The 14597-nt window shown below is 36.6% G+C and overlaps 1 protein-coding gene across 2 annotated transcripts in view; it reads right to left on the bottom strand.

The window, feature by feature from the left end:
• LOC121368380 overlaps positions 1-14597 on the bottom strand; it is a 109785-nt gene that overhangs the window by 56750 nt on the left and 38438 nt on the right. The window contains exon 1 of one of the 2 annotated variants that reach the window (XM_041493075.1): positions 6241-6328. The exons of the other annotated variant lie outside the window; for it this stretch is intronic. The gene's annotated coding sequence lies outside the window, so the exon portion shown is untranslated. Of the gene's footprint in view, positions 1-6240; positions 6329-14597 lie in introns of those variants that run through there. 2 annotated transcript variants of the gene reach the window in all.

The raw sequence follows: 14597 nt of genomic DNA, 5'->3' as shown, positions 1-14597 counted from the left end.
TATATCATTTGCAAGAGTATGTACACATTCTGTTGACCTTATTACAGGAGCAAAACCAATGTCTTTATTCATTGCGTGTTGTTCCAACTAATAAATGTTTAAACATTTAAAAGTAATTCAAAAAGATTTTCCATAATTCGAAGCATGTATTAGTACTCGCAGATAAGTATAACTTGCCCATCTGATATACCAACACAATTATCTGTTAGACATTATATACTTGTATTTGATAATGATAATAATAATAATAATAATAATAATAATAATAATAATTCAACTAAAAAAATGTGATATTTGCGTTATATAAATTATCTTATATAATTTTTAAGTTTGTGCCTTTTTGTAAATAATGTTGCAGGCACGTGTACGTAGGATGCGGGGTGGGGTGGGGTGGTCTAAACACCCCTCTTCAAAACAACACATTTCTACCTGCCACAGTCTAGACCTCCCTCCTGCATAATTTACTGAACATGTGCCTACTTTGTCAATTTTGCTCATTTTCAAAAATTAATTGGTCTAACATATGACATATCAGACTCTGGGCTCTATGATATCTTAGTCCCAACCAACCACACCATCGATAACAAATTATGTTAAATGGTTATCATTAAGGTTTATCAATTAATAGAAATAGTGGGTTTTAGCAGCTCAATGGGCCACTACACCGACTAAGACAAAACAGTAACCCCTGAACAATCATACTGTCAATAATATGCACACACAATTTACAAAGATATTTTTAAACACACTAACTATTCATGACACTTTTGCACCTGACAGTTTTGGTCTCAACAGGCATTCAGGCTCCCTTTTTGGGAGTAGGGGTAGGGTCAGACTGATTTTTATTGCCCGAGTGAAACGAAAATGTCCGAATCTGGAACACAATGTATATTTATATTCGCATTACTACCAAGACGCTATATAGGATTCCAAACAAATCAGTCTGTATTTTTACATGGATTACAACTAATATTGTGAGTAGAATGATGGAAATACATGGTGTATATATATATATATTGTGTATATGTAAATATCGGAAATAAATTCTAGGAATACTAGGATTGAAAGTCCTGTGGACTAGGAGTACCAGGAATAAAAGTCCCACGGACTTACATTCCTCGGAATCCACGTCCCACAGACTTAAATTCCTAGGAATACAAGTCCCTCAGACTAGGATTCCGCGGAAATGAAAGTCCGATCGGACAAATATTAAGAAAATCACAAATAATCAGATCGTCAAAATATAAACTTATAAAACATATTATTAAAACCTATGTTGGTATATACAGAAATTGTCTTTTGCTGTTCGCCAAATGTTAAGTTTTTTGGAGTTACCAGTTTTCATATATATATATATATATATATATATATATATATATATATATATATATATATATATATATATATATAAAACAATTTTGTGCTACATATTGTTTTTTAGATATATATTTCTACATGTTGAACACATGAACATATAGCCTACTTTATATCTGTAGTTGCATTATATACTTTTGAAAAAAGCAAGATATTCGTCCTACTTCAATATGTTGACAAAAATGTAAGACGATTAAAAACATTCACTCACGTATCTGATCCACAAGTCTATGACGTAAAAAAATAATTAAGTTCATACTCAAACTTAAAAATAATATTTTGGCATAGAGATGCATGAACCCACAATAACTTTAAGAGACTGTACACTTATTCATCACACTACGAGGAAAGGCTGCCAAAACCTCAGGGTTTTTTCTCGTGTCTTTCTGGCAACTCGTGCAAATTGCAGAGTATAACAAAATTTGCCGGACTTGTATTTCTGTCACTGCTGTAGAAGGAATTTAAGTCCGGTAGGAATACAAGTCCTAGCATTAAAAAAACAACTTTAAAATATATCAGGTATGAAAGTCCGGGTAGGACTATGGTTCCTAAGCTATGGAACCTGCGTTCCTTTTACACCAGACAACGTCAGTATCCGCGTCAACGAAACCGCCGACCAGAATGCCAAAAAATCTTTATTGGAAAATAATATTAATATTAATATTAAACATAGTTATAATGAAATGGTGGTGCCATGCATTGATCGCCCGTGACAAACCGATTGGAACCACAGGACGAGAGCATGGCACGCCAACATTAAACCTAAAGTCTCCTCACCAGGCCCAACTTCCTTTAATCTTAAAGCAACTAGAGCAATAGCTCGTCTAAAGATTGATGTGTCAGCTGGGCGTAATCAAATTATATTTAAAATTTAAAAAATATGAGCCAGAGGGGTCGGTTGGTACCATCTGGGGGAACGAATGCGCATAGTGATTTTTGTCAAGGCCTACATTCCTAGGGGTGGAACATTTATGATAGCATTACAGGACTCACAGCTTTCTATGTGTATCTACCCATTTTGTGACCCTACCCCCATTTCCACGACAGTTATATTTTTACAGAATTGCTAAAGGATGACTACATGAAAAGCATTGTAAAATATTTGTCAGGGCATTTAGGAATACAAAACTTGGGGGATTGGGAGATAACTGACTGGAGAATTCAGATATATTACCAATACTGAAATCCTTTGAGGATAACACTGTTTCTGTAACGTTACAAAATACAATTCACACAGTTTTATTTTTCACTAGAAATGTTTAACATAAAGTTTAGGCCCAGCACCTCAAATATTCTCTTTAAATGTTCTAATTATAATTGAAACTCATTTGGACATCCATTTATTATTTACATCCTATAAATACAGTTTTGTTGCAAGATTGCTGTGTAATTACACATTTTATAACCCTACCCCTATTTCCTCAACAGCAATATTTCAATGGAATTATTAACAGTGACTAAATAAAACATATTATAAAATATGTATTAGGATGGGCGAGGCAAAAATAAGAGAAAAGTACGTTAGTGGAATATTAATTTCAGAAATAGAAGCAATCGTATCATTCCTAGAGGGTTAGGGTCTCAGGTAACACTTTTGTTTACATTACGTAATGCAATTTCCACCATTTCTCAACAGTAATTTCACTTGAAGGTTAGGGTGACATCCTCAAATGTTCTGTTTCAGGGGTTTTATTGCATACAAATCTATATTACGCTGTTAAATTCTACTTAGGTCCTGCATTTAAAGTGAATTTGACGTTATATTTGGTGAGATGCCATTAAAATAATCTCTCATTAGACTAACACCGATTAAAAGTCTATGTTATTGATTTACAACCCATACTGATCTTGTATTTATTGTTATCTTTGATAATGACTACAAAGGTATTATTGTTTAAAATTGTATCTTTAGTCCATGGAAGATATTAACATATCATAACTTGACTACACCTAAATAGGCATAATGTTGACTCCACAACTTAAAAGATCAAAACAACACATTTTTATTATATTCACGTTTACCTATTTATTAATTGCATTAATACACTGGTAAGTGATTCAGCTGTATACGTTTCCTAAAATTTAATATCAATGCATTACTACCTTCATAATTGTGTAGGTAGTAAACAGTGATTGTGTTATTTTTTTAGAGGTGGTAAGTCAAGGCTACATAAAGCATTATGAGGTGGATGCCACACAAAACGTGTTAATATTGTGGTTGAAATATATCGTGGGACTTTTGCTAAGAGCAGTATACATAAATACACTCCAAGGGGAAGTGTTTTTATAACAAATATTAAAACAATACCCAAGGTTGTATGCCATCCGGTGTTTTCAAGTTGACTGATGCTTCCTATTACATGCAGCTCATGTTACAATTGAGGGATATAAGTAAGTTGCCATTAGCTCAGAAGACAGAAACTATATTTTGTGTTTGGCATTCCTAGAGTTCCATTGCTCTCAAATGTGGTCCTAAAATTGGTGCAAGTGTCGTTGAATCTGTATTGACAATCAAAATGTTTGTAGAGTTGTATACGCTGGGGGTTACGCTGCCAGTGTACCCAGGAATCAGAACCGTGCGTGTAATTTGAAGCCTTTCCGAATGAACGCAGGACCTGACGAAACATTACAAAATGTACCAATAAATGTTCACTTCGTCTATTTTTATCATAATTCTTCCCTTTCTTCTTATAAGGGAGAAATTCACTTCTAATACAATTTTCAATATCCTGCCAGGGTATGTTTTTGTTCTGTGCAAAGAAGGGCAGAATCGAAAGTGTAACTATGTAGGGATTGTTTGATAAAACATACACAACATACAATCAACCAGATTGTAATGTAGAATATGACCCAGTGACACCAAGTGTCGTATATATAGGCTGGAAAATAGAAACCGAAGAAAACACTATATAGCATCTATATAGACTGGCATTATGTTGATGATTGAAGACAGGTTGAAGACAGTGATGGAAATGTAGCACAGAAATGTTGATATCTGCAAAATATGCATCCATCTTTATCATGACATTTTTAACATATCAAGGCAATGTATTCTTTCCAACTGATTTATTGTTTCGACTCAGTCTTGTCCAACAATATGGTTTTAAACAATAATCTTTATTATCACCTGCATGTAACGATGAATATGTGATCAAAGTATATTTTAAGTTAACAGGAACCTTTAATGGGTTTATATTAGAAAATAACAAAATGTGTATTAATATATAATATATATATATATATATATATATATATATATATATATATATATATATATATATATATATATATATATATATATATATATTAAAAGCTCATGTTAATAACTAATAAATAATGCTTGGGATTCCAACAAACATTCAGGTACATTAAAGCCCTGAACATTTTAAAACCTAAACTTCAACTGGAATTACTGTTGTAAAATAGCAAAAATTGCATTACCCAACATTAAACAAAAAGTGTTATGTGAGACCCTAACCTTCAAATGATGTCACTGTTGCTTCAATTTTTTCGATTTGTATCCCATTAATTCGTCTACATTTAAGTTTGCTATGTATATCTTAATAAATATTATATGATGTTTTTATTTAGTTATCCTGTTAACAATTACTTTGAAATACTGCTTTTGAGGAAAGGGTAGGGTTATCAAAAGGGACGTTACACAAAACCGCCTCCAAGAAAACTTTATATATAGGACGTAAATTTTAACTAGATGTGAAAACAAGCTTCTGCTGCAATAAGATCCTTCAAAAGGAATATTTGAGGCGTTGTGCCTAAACTTTATGTCAAATTTCTACTGAAAAATAAAACTGTGTGAATTGTATTTTATAACGTTACAGAAAAAGTGTTATACGAGACCCTAATCCTCAAAGGATTTCAATATTGGTAACATATCTGAATTCTCCAATCCATTAACTCCCAATCCTCCAAGGTTTGTATTCCTAAATGTTCTGACAAATATTTTACAATGATTTTAACAATGTACAAATTCCTATCCTAAGCCAGCTGTTATAGCCTATTCTGTATAATAATGAATTTGACAAGGTGGAAAATTTACCTATAGATGAAAAGGCCTAACTAGTCGGGAATGTCGACGTTTAACATGCTTCTGTTACTAAAATAAATTAATGTATAAGCTTATTATCATTCAGTACATATTTTTGTTAATTTTTAATAACTTATTTTCATTGTTGTTGTTTTTAGATTTATTCTACGTCGCACAGGACGGTCAAGCGTTCTGGTTACACGAGCTTGGTAAATCGTTTTGACACTGCGGTTATTGGGGGAGGGAGGGGGGATGCCCGTCACGTGACTCAAAAATAATACGTCACACCTCTACTCCAAATAGCCGTTATTTTTCTCTGAATTATGGACCGTCGACATAATTAAGTTTTTTGTTTTTTCTATATATAAAATATCAGTAATATGTGGGATATGGTGGTTAAGTAGATGGTTCATTTAAGTACTTTTAGGTACAAATCATATGTATATAATTTGAGATAATACTTTATTGAGTCATTAATTAGGTCAACCATCCGTGACTGAGTGCCTTTAATCCCACTAATATGATGTTAAATCCAGATAAACTGCATTAAAAAAAACCAATAGATAGACTATTAACTGCCTACGTGATGAAGACAAATAAAAATATTTCAAGTTAAGTCAGTATAATATAATTAATAATACTAACAATATTTGGATTTATAATTTATTTATTTATTTATTACTTTAGCTCTACGGCCTGGCTAGAATTATACTTGCTTAATTAATGGAAAATATTAATTAAACTTTATAAAATAACTAATTAGTAGATTTTAATTAACCATATTAGTCTATAAATAAATAAAGGTTATTTAATCTACTTACATACTTATAGTTCCACCATTAACTAACACTCCGCTATGAATAAAATCCTACTTTTAGACCCAGCTGACAGTATAAGTGTTACACTGGCCGCACATTGATCGATACTCAGACTGCATACCTCGCGTCAAATAACGATTCAAAGTACTGATCTAGTCAAATAACAATACAAAATATTGATCTAGTTAGAGACACACTGGGACTAGAATTCTGCCAGATGTTGCCAGTCATCCATGCTATTGGTGGCTGTGACACAACGTCGAGGTTATTTGGTGTCAGGTCCGTAGGACGGATTTTCAAAGTAAGGGGGCTAATTTTTATGGTTGTACAAAATGTGTTGTGCGAAACCGCGAGCGCCGCAGGCGCGAACCCCCGAAGCCCCATAAGGAAAATTTTAAAATATTAACCCCCTTCATAGCGATTCTGGCGTGTTTTCGGCTTATTACCTGAGACATTTAAAGTCCCAAAATACGGGCCTGGGTGTAGGAAAAGGATCTGTTGTGAAGAAAGTTCTGAGTGTCAGTTTTTTCTAGTCTCAGATTGAGATACTTAGCCAAAGCTCATTGACAACAGATGATGTTGATAATGCAGGCGAAAAATCACTGTCTGTCTATTTGGGGGAAAGCAAAATGAAACGTTGGATCAATTGCGACTGAGAAAATTATCAGAGAAAGTAGCCACTAGTGCTTGTAGTGTTACGGTACAAACACTTCCTCCAACAACAGATGCGGCCAAATATCACTCGCGCAGAGTTTATTACCAGGGTCAAGTTTGGGTTGGATCACATTAAAGATATATTTTTAACATGGAAATTGGGAATTTTTAGTGCCACTTTCTTTTGGGAAGGGGCCTATATTCGGACCCACAGAACGCCTGGATAAATATCTGCTATTTTTATTATTATTATTTTATTTATCATTATTTTTATCATTATTATTATTATTATTATTTTATTTTATTTTGGAGTGGGGAGGGGACTTAAGGCGGTGTCACAAATTCGAGACCTAAACTCACGATCAGCTCACGACTTTGACGATCTAAATGTTTTAAAAATCGCGGGGAGAACGTGAAGTCCAACTCACGTTTGTCAAGAGCTATACACGACCTACAAACGAGCTATACACGGTCAACTGACGTACCGTATCAGAGCAATTCACGTTCATTCGCGTCCTACTTGCGATCTGTTGGCGACCTATCAGTGGGACTGGCGATCAATCAGAGCGGCTCTCGAGCGGCTCGCGAGAAGAGTGGATCACGTGGTACAACCGTGTACACCGCGAGTATAAAAACACCTTTGGCCACACTCACATAAAATTGCGCCAAATTTCCTTCATGTAAACGCACACCTCTTTCTTTAATTCTACGGGACATTCAAAATTCCATAGCACCAATTACACCCCGCCTGTCACCAACATTTGGACTGCTGGTGCTCCCTTGCACTTGCCAGTGCAGGCGTCCCTTCTCTACCCCCCCCCCCCCCCCACACACACACACCTCTTTCCTGTCCTGGACAAAGAGATCCGGCCAAGGCCGGTCCCTGTGCCCAGTATAGGCGTGCGCTACGACAGCTTGCTCTGAATGTGCACGTAAAGTATTACCCTTCACTTCACTCCCATCGCTCGCGACCATGTCCGACCATTAAGTCCACTTTAAGATGATGTAACGAGCGACTCCCGACCGTCACGACCATTTAAGAGCAGTTGACGACGGATTGGCGTCCGCTGCCCGACAAAGGTAGATAGGCTGACTCTCACGATTGTTTTGAGCATGGTCAAACTGTTCGTGAGAGTTTGCCGACTTCTCACGTCCTTCAAGACACACTGAAGACCACTTAAGTCCTATATCAGAGCCTGTCAAGTGCTCCAAGACTTTTCACGAGGGACTCATGATTTTTTCACTTTTCGCATCGTCAGGTGATCGTGGAGCAAAATCGTGACTGTGTGACACCTGCATTAAGCAACATTTGATATTTTGACTGGCAGCAGGCAGCGTCGCGATTCGTTAAACAAGTTTCAGAGATCGCTATTTTAGAAAATTAAACTTTAGTTGCTAATCAATTTTCAATTGACTAGAAATATCGTTAATCAAGGTTTTCAAAATAAAATATTCTTCTGACTATCGACTCTGAAATAAAACATCAGAAATAGGCTATTGAATAGCATGCACACGTGTGTGCTTGTTAATGCATGTGCAATATGAGTATGTTTATATGGCAACTTTAAGTAAAATTAACAATAAACTATTTTTATTTCACAATATATCATGTTCAGGTGTAGTTATAGTATAACGACACTACTGACAGAATCGAAAATATAACTGCTGTGCTTCTCAATGGACAACAACGTCTGACACTGATATGCGATTCAGTTAGCCCAGCAGATATGTGCAATATTTGAGGGAATTGTGCCTTTGATGATACAAGCATGAGCTTTGGTACACTGTTAGAGCATGCCCTAAGAAAGATTTTTAGCTATAGGGCCTTCGCAGATTTGTCCTATGGCGATAATGGCGGTCATTTTACAAAATGGCTGCCACCGGTTGTTATTTTACCAGTAGTTCAGGTTCTAGACCACCTAGGATCTTGATTCTGGTGGCTAATCCTACATTTGTAAGGATAAGGTATACAGTGGTACTATTTACAACACGCTAGCAACTACCCAACTACATATATTTAGCATTCATATAACTAAATAATAGTAAAATCATCAACATATTAGCTGGCCATTGAGACCCTCCAAGGGGATGAACCCGTCTCGTGGGTCGCACACCACTCTAGCCTTCAAATACCAAATGCAATACCAGAGAGCAGTGTCGAGCTCACGTCTCTACTTTACATCTTCTACGACCAGCCCAAATCTGTCGCCATGATTCGCCATTCCATGGATGTGGTAAAGCAGGCAGTGGATATTCTGAATCCTGGTCAGGTACCCATCATCACTGTGGGATCAACCTCTGTACAAAGTGGCGAAAGAAATCCAGTGGAACTGGCTAAACACTCACGGCTAAAATCACTTTATTGTGATGTTTGGTGGGCTTCACATCGAGATGGCGGCACTCAAGACACTTGGCGATCTCCTGGAGGGGAGCGGGTGGACAGGAGCAATTGTACAAACTGGAGTTGCTACTCCTGGGACAGCAGATTCCCTTCTGAAAGCCTCCCATGTGACACGCACCCGAAGAGCTCACCAAGTCACAGCCAGCAGCATATATCTTCTCCTTCAGAAGGCCTACACTGAGTACAGCAATAACCTGAACGACGGAGACGATCTGATGTCCCTGGAAGACCGGTGCAATGAAAGAGCTGTGTCATGTCCCCAGTTTCACTTCTGGTTCATTATCCTGAAGCTGGAGATAAAGGTGATGGTCTACGTGCGATCAATAAGAGAGACTTCCTACTCTATATAGATGGCTTGACCAACATTGTGCCTTGTATGTGCAGTGCTGTCAAGTATCACGCATTCGGCGTGAGACTCACACATCTGAACGTCGTGACACGCTCTCACGCCGGTACATGATTTTCTCACGCAGTTTAAACATTATAGCCAAAAACATTAACAAATAAGCCTATGACTGACCACAGACGTCATAATAAAGAGCGTTCAGGTCTGTTTATAAACACACCGAAACACATTCCATAGTTTGCACTTGCATCACGCAGTTGACCCGTACACGTGCGTGGGTTCTCATTCTCGATCTTGACAATTTCCAGGAAGGTCAATTAATCACTGTGGAACATTATTTCTGTCAATCTTTTTCATTCTGTTGATCATACAGTTGTTATTGTTTTGTTTTTAATCATTTGTATTGTTTTAATTTGCGATTTACTGATAAAACATTTCAACTTTCAAATTTCACTTCTGACCCCAATCGTCCTTCAAGATCTTCGGTGGTCATAAAACCAACTGTAATACTGAACTACCGGTTGTAATGTTTGCCCAATTAATTCACTATTATCATATAATCATTCTCAACAGCTAATATACCTTACAATTTTGGCAATTGTAAATTCTTATTTGAGTTCCCCTACTTGTTTTGAAGAGTATATAATAGGTGTCCACTTTATTTATTGGTCAGAATCTCGAACCGTGACCAATTGTCAGTGCGCTTATTTCCCGTGCCGATTTATTCAGATTCACGATGTCGGACTCCGACCAGACCGGCCTCGGTGGTGTCGTGGTTAAGCCATCGGGCATAAGGGTGGTAGGTACAAGGTCCGCAGCCAATCTAATTAAAATTAGCTCCACTATTACATGTGGATCTAACAGCAGCCAGTTGGAGCTCATGTCCACCAATCAAAACCTTACTTGCAGAATCATGCCAGTGATTTGAAAGTAATTGAAAACATTCCGAATTATCCTGAGGGTATACGACATATTTGATGTGAATTACGAATGCCTTATTTAGACCAGTAGAACTAATTTTAATCAGATTGCTAACAGAATGCGTAGTCTCCAATGTCCAAGTAACATTTCGTCTGTAAATAATAATTTAAATATTGACCAATCACACGTCGCCTTTTATAACGTTATTTGGGAGCATACAAATTCTAAAAATATCGGGCGAGTCTATTTTAGTGGCCGAAGTACAGCGAACCATACCAATACGGACGGGATGGGTATCAGTCTTCAATTTTACATTACAAATTATTTATTTATTAAAAAAACTAAAAACTAAATCAGTCTTCAGTTTTACATTACAAATTATTTAGTTTATAAAATAAAACATGTTTTAAGGCATTAGTAATTCACACGAAACATGTCTTATACCCTCAGAATAATTCGGAATGTTTTCAAATTATTTTTAAATAACTAGCATTATTCTGCAAGTAAGGTTTTCATTGGTGGACATGAGCTCCAACTGGCTGCTGTTAGATCCACATGTAATCTCCAGTCTGTTCCCCCCAACCTGACCTATTTTAGCTTTACCATCTAGCCTTTGGTAACTTTCCTCATCAAGGGCTATGCATAATGTTGACGACAAAGTTACAGGTTGAGCTCTTCTCAGCTGTTTTTTAATATCAAGGTCCGTCAAAGCCTCGATAAACTGTTGAACAGCAATATTGTTTTGTGTCACATCGTCAGCATGTGGATGCACTAAACCCACCAACCATTGAATACATCCTGCTAAATCAGATGATGATTCTCACTTTCTCTTCAACCTATTCCTTAACTGTGTCCAATATACACCAGCATTTCGTTCAGGCTCAAATCTATTCAAAAGAGCAGAAGTAATTGATTTTAGATTGTTTTTCTCATGGACACGCAGATCACTGTAAACTTTTAATGCATTACCTCTTAACTGAACAGCTAGAAACTGACATGACTGAGATTGTGACCAATTATTTATTCCTACACACAACTGAAAGTGAATAAGCCAATCTCTACAACTTGTTTCACCAGCATATGTATCAGGCATAACTTTCGGTCTACCCATCCCAACTCTTTCTTCCCCGTCCCTCATCAAACTAGGTAGGTCACATGTCACAATATTTGGAGTGCTAGTAGGAGTCATCGTATAATCATGACCTAAATCTATGGTCTCGGGCACTACTACAGGTTGTAGAATGACTCTCTCTCTCCCTCGTGATAGCTATTTTCATTTATCAAAAACGGTCTACGGTCATACGTCTCGCTTGCCCACAGTATAGCGCGTGTTTCTGCAATCTCTCTTTCTAACCTTTGTCTTTCCTTATCAAATGCTGGGTGCTCTCGAATATCCATATCAACCGGAAAAAAAATTACGCAACTTTATTTTAACAAAATGTTATTTTATTTTATTTATTTATTATTATTATTATTTTAAATGTTTAGTCCCGCCAGAGGTTCCAATGTAACAATTTCGCTTTCTCAGCACGTGCCCACGTATAGATCGGTGCTAGAATCGAATTAAATACAGTTCTCAAAAATTAAATTCCAATATGTAAAACTCACAATTAACCTTTCTCACTAACTAATAAAATAATCACATAAGTCGTCCTTTTTCACAGTGTTTATTTAAGGGTTTCAGTAGATCATAAAAATCAATTACAGTTAACCAGCAAAATATTAAAGATTTTAATAGATTTCATGATTGACATTGAGAGGTCCATGTGACATGATAGTTATTCTAATTTCCCACCACTCAGCCACCATTCAATTCCCCGCCCATGAAACAATAAGAATCGCAATATGGATTACCATTTGTTTATGCTAAGAGAACGAAGATCAATCGCAAACATCGAAAACGTACCTAAACATTCATTCCCACTCGTCAAACCACAAGATTCCCAAACATAGAATACTTGGAAATTTACGAGATAGAAATAATATTTCCTTCACTCAATTCCTCTCTCTGAAATTCCAATAATCTCCTTTCAAAAATATTTTAGTAACCTCTCAAATGTCAATACAAAATATGCATAACAATATTTCTAAGGTTTACAGTAATGCAATGCGAGATGGTGACAACTAACAAAAAATACACTACCATTCAGTTAATGAATTACACAATAAATAAATAGCTTACCATTATCGGTTCTCACATAATAAGTCTAAAACCAATTTGGAATAATAACAGAGTGAGAGAGAGCCATTCAAAAGCTACACATAAAAAATCCACAATCAACATACACACATGTTGTACCTTTGGTTGAACAATCAGAAGTGAGTAAACTGATGGACAAATCTAGCATTAATACATGGAATGGCTCTCATTGGTCCAAATTAATGACATGACATTAATCGGACATGACGATTGGTTAACCTATCCTAACAATTCGTCGGGAGAAATTCGAAGATTATAGACAAACTTAATTTATAGCCGAATATTACCGATATTTATACATCGCTACAACAGAAATTACGTAAATAAAATAAACAATTCTAACTTAATTATCTTTTCAAACGGTATCCCAAAAATACAACATAACATTATTATTTGTAACCACTCTGCAAGAATTACATAACGTGATATTAATTATAACATCCAAGCCTAAACATTACAATATTATATGGTCTCGTGCCACTGTTTGGAAAATTAATGGATCTGAATGATCGTTCCTGTATCTTCACCAAACAATAATCTGATTCATAGAATGGCTGATTAAAGTGCTAATAGTGTGCTAGAAGATGTTAGTATAAGAAGTACAGAAACCAAGAATAAAATTATGAAACCAAACATAAGTAGAAAAAGGACAGACAACGAATCAGATTATTCAGGAAAGTATCGGAAATATACAGATTTGTTACAATAGTATAAAAATGCTGTTTTTATAATACTACCAAAGGCTTTTTCATTAAAACTATTTTATATTGAAATTAGACCAAAAAAGCTATTGTATAGTGATAGTCTCATGTTTTATGCACATTAGACTTTGTTTTTATTATTATCCTGAATTCCCAATGTATTTGCAATGCACAATAGCGTGTTTCTGTGCCTGGTCCATAATGTCGTTTTTATAAATATAAATAAAGACGTTTTCTGTGAAATTGTTTTACGCTAATTTTAGACTAAAAAGGAAGTAAGACATGTTAGCTTTTTCTCTATGCTCTTTAGAAATTTCCAGTATTAATTATTTCAAGTTTGTAATGCTTTTGCTATGGGCTGAACTCACGTATTTATAAAAGTTGAAGTTTCTCAGGATCTAGAGTGTGTATTTACAAACTGTAAACTGCAAACGGAAGCTGGACCAAAAAGCAATTACTTTATTTATTGAACAGTTGTGTGCATAACGTAATTACTAAATGAAATGATATTTATTTTGTAAAGGAGCGGCACGGGGTGCGGCACGGGGGGAACCAAACCTTGCAAGCTACGGAAGATTGTTGGAGTACCGCATACACCGGATCCGTGACTTTGGTGTACGGCGACCCGGTCCCTTTGAAGAGGACGATGAGGAAGAGGAAACGTGCGCCAGGAGCGGCACGGGGGAACCAAACCTGGTGGCTCAACCGTCAGTGGCGGTTCCTTCAGCGACGCCGCCCCCCCCCCCCCCCCACACACTTCTCCACTGAAGTGGACTTCGCCAGTGACCGCAAAGAAGACCACCACGGATGTCACCTACGGCGAGCTTGATACTGCAATGTATCTATCGCTGCCGTTGGTTCCGACCTCGACCCCCAATATTTGGCAGTATTATAATTTTTTGAGTTTCGTAAACAGCTACACCCGTACATGCAGGGGGACACAGCCGATCCGATGACGGTGAAGGGCAGACACCTCAACGTGGACTGGAGACCACTGGGAGACGGCAGCCACTTCGAGCTACACAACAAGGTGTTCAGTGGCTTCCATGGAGTAGTTGTGACGTACAGGAGGGACCAGACCTACAGACAGGCCATCTTGTTCCCGAAGATCGACAACAGGTCTCTTCACAAGATGAT

The sequence above is a fragment of the Gigantopelta aegis genome, chromosome 3 (genome assembly GCF_016097555.1).
Source record: "Gigantopelta aegis isolate Gae_Host chromosome 3, Gae_host_genome, whole genome shotgun sequence".
NCBI lineage: Eukaryota > Metazoa > Mollusca > Gastropoda > Neomphalida > Peltospiridae > Gigantopelta > Gigantopelta aegis.
This window is presented reverse-complemented; position numbering and strand designations above follow the sequence as displayed.